Here is a 3794-nt window from a genome sequence, read left to right as displayed (position 1 = left end):
GGTTCTAAGTCTGATATAAGAAATAAGCAATGAGTAGCCGCTTTTGCAGTAATCCCATGGGTGACTGGAAGCCTCTTTCAACTAATTATGAGGGTTGGAAACACTATGACAGATGATGAGTTAGATGAGCTAGAGATTGGTCAATAATCTCAAGACAGAACTTTGCTTCCATTGAATCCCCTCTATCTGTAAGAACCATTTCCTGAATTACTGGGATTTCACATAGCAAGTTGTAGAAACTTTTCCTTCTTAAAAAATTGAAGTCATATTGATTAACATGGATTATATTTGTACTGAATAGCCTGGTGGGACATTTTAAAGTCTGGAGGGATGCTAACAATTCTTCCTTGTGTCTTACTGTCTGAGACTGTCATGTCCATCCTTGTCCCCTCCCCCAAATGCCACTAGTGGGCACAATCCTTGTGACAACAAAAACACTGCCTCCATTTCCAAAAGGAGAGGTATTATCCAGGTAAGAATCCCAGATCAACACAGTAAAGGAAAACTCGGGGTGGGCTGTCCTGACCTGCTGCTATATTGAGTCCCTCCTACATGCATGGTTCTCAGTGAATCCCCACAGTAGACCAGAAAGCTATTCTATTGGCCTGTTATACATGTAAAGAAATGAAAGTCCAGGGATGTCTGGGTGGCTTGGTCAGTTGAACGTCCAACTCTTGATCCCGGCTTAGGTCATGATCTCATAGTCGTGAGATCGAGCCCCGCGTCAGGCTCTGCGTTGAGTGTGGAGTCTGCTTAGATTCTCTCTCTCTCTGCCTCTACCCTTCTCCCCCGCTCATGCTTCTTCTCTCTGAAGTTAAGAAAAAGAAAGTCCAGAGGGATGACTTGCCCAAGGTCAACCAGCTGGTAAAGCCATTGGCTCTGTAACCCTAGTATCTTCATTTGTAAAATGGCGGGGAGGAAAGCACTCAGTATATATTTATGGAATGAGGGAAGGAGGAAATGAACAGACTTAGGAGAATTGTCGGGAAGGCTTTCTTCATTTTAGTACCCAATCCAGTATGTTTCCGGAATATGTAAAATCAAAAACAAATTTCCAGAGTCTGACAAATCACAGAATAAGAGTTCCCACTTCATGTAAGACTTATAGGAATTGAACAAGATCCATGTTTTGAAAATATTTGGCATATAATATTCCCATCCTTTCCCACATCCTTCCCCCCACCCTCACTTTCCAAGGTCATGATAAAAATTCACCCTAAGAAACACAATCCTTTGCTCGATTATAGCATTTTACAGATGGCAACAGCACTTCTATATACGTGTTCTCACTTGATCTTCATGTATTGACAGAGTTGGTTTTGAACATCCACTCAATACCCACAGATACCAGCTTGGGGGGGGGGGGTGGAAGGCAGACCCCCATTCTCAGCCCCACTCAGATTCTCACATTTCTTCCTTCCACTCTTCAAAGATTCTGCCTAATTAGCATTGGAAGTAAGTCTTTGGCTAAGCTTAGCCCTGCACAATCTGGCTTTATGTTAAAGGTCACACTTGAACTAGCTCTGCTGGACTTATTTCCTCTCCAAGCTTGCATTTGGCTCTTAAAGGAGCTTTTCCTCTTCCACTCCAAAAATACCCTGAAGATTTTGCGTGCTTGTCCCTAAAGGGTGGACTCATAGATTCCTGGGGCAGGTTGGGGCTGGGATTCTATCTATAAGGCAACAGGGGAAAAAAGAGTGGAGTAGCTGATCAAAGCTACCCTTGTTTGGAGCTGAGCATGGAGTCTTGTTTCCACCCCCTTCCCACCTGACCCCCAGCATCTGCAAGTGGGAAGGAACAAGAAGTTAGAAGTGGTGAAAATAGGGGCACCCAGGTGGCTCCGTTGGTTAAACATCCCACTTTGGCTCAGGTCATGATCTCACAATTCATGGGTTTGAGCTCTGCCTCAGGCTCTGTGCTGACAGCTTGGAGCCTGGAGCCTGCTTCAGATCCTCTGTCTCCATCCTTCTACCCACCCCCTGGCTCATGTTCTGTCCCTCTCTCTCTCAAAAATAAATAAACATTTAAAAGAAGAAGAAGAAGTGGTGAATATATTCCTGAGAGGATATTTACATGGGAGAAGATAAGCCAGGGACTGCCAGTCCTTCCCGCAACAAACCACTGTCACTAATTGCGGCTTAACTCTGTCATGGTAGGGTATGCAGGTAGGAGAGAGAACAGTGAGGCATGTCTGTGGGACTGGTTCCTGCAGAATGAGCAAGGGTGGGGTTTGGTCTCAGGCAGCAAAACAGACTCCTGTTTTCCTCCAAGAGGAAAGCTCCTGGTTTGGACTCTTCCAGAAGTATGCCTCTGGGTCCCTGACGAAGGCCAGGGTAGGTTTTTGTTGTCATTGTTAACGCCACCAAAGAATTGGGGCAAAAATAAAAGGCAATCGTGGCTGGGTTGCAGGAAGAGGAAGGTCCATCCTGTGCATGTGACCTCCCCACTCTGTCCCGCTTACTCAAATGCCTCAGTCAGGGTCTAACACATCTAAGAGGTGCTTTGAAAGTACTTGTTAATGGAAGAAAGGAGAGAAAGAAGGCAGAAAAACAGGCCTTGGTGAGCTGGGCTTTCTCTTCCCTTAAATGTTTGTAGAGGGCTATGAAACGTGTGAATTTCACTTCTATTACCTAACTGTCTTCCAAAAGCTACCAGAGCTGAACTTTTAACTAGAGCCTTTGTGTTTTTAGATTAAGCAGGTTTAAAATATTCTTTCCAGAGACTGAAATGGATAAACCCTTAAGAAATGGCTATCGTTTTCAGCCCTTTGAAGAATTAACTCTTAGAACTTGATGGGGTTTAGGGTAGGCTGCCCTAAAATATGCCACTTTGGCATGTTGATTATTTTGAATTAAAGTTTATTAGCAAAACAGCTGGTACAAGAAGGGTACTCTGACCACCTTTGTCCCCTGAAAGGAGGAAATAAATTCCCTATGTGAAGTCTACCCTCTCTGCACCTAGAAGTTAAAGGGCATTCTTATCACCAGAGATACGGAATTCAGGGCTGTATAAGCAAACTTACTTCTTCATTTATTTGCTACCCCAGACCCAAATTCTTTTGCCAACTCTTCACGAATAACTGTTTCCCTTTGTTTAAAAGATATAAAAGCTACCTGCTTTGGCTACTTCGGAGAGTCCATATTTTTAAGAGCTCCCATACTATGAAAATCCATTTGTTTTTCTCTTGTTGATCTGTCTTACATCAATTTAGTTACTAGACCCACCAAAGAACCTAAAAAGGAAGAAAGGAAAATTTTTCCTCCCCTAAAAATCATTTACTTGAAAGGGAGAGAGACTCCTAATGAATTAATGGATCCCGACTATGATATTCAGTGCCTTCTCCCATTTAAAAAAGAGGCATAGTCTTGCAAAAGAAAGAAAATCAGAATAAGTCCTCATATGGATTCAGCCTCTAGTGAACCTAGCCAGCAATAACCAGGAAATGCAGGGGACAGAGGAGCATGTAAACAGCACATGAAGGCTGTAGTTAACAAATGCAGACCAGGAGAAACATTAGACAAATGAGCACATTTCCTCAACAACAACAACAAAAATTGCTTTTAAAAGTTGAGAGAGAGAGACGGAGGGAGAACCTTAAAAGGGGTCTAGGAGATCACACCAACCAATTGCTACAGCATGCCTTATTTGGATCCATGAGAGTGTGCATTTTCAAGGGGAAATCATACCTAGGGGAGCAAATGATCTCTTGAGGGGTGGAAAAACTTAGGTGTCACAATGATCTGTGGTCCTCCAAAGGGCCCAGCACCTAAGGAAATATAAGGTGTGTCTGTGGT

The sequence above is a fragment of the Crocuta crocuta genome, unplaced genomic scaffold (assembly GCF_008692635.1).
Source record: "Crocuta crocuta isolate KB4526 unplaced genomic scaffold, BGI_CrCroc_1.0 scaffold131, whole genome shotgun sequence".
In the NCBI taxonomy this organism is placed as follows: Eukaryota; Metazoa; Chordata; class Mammalia; order Carnivora; family Hyaenidae; genus Crocuta; species Crocuta crocuta.
This window is presented reverse-complemented; position numbering follows the sequence as displayed.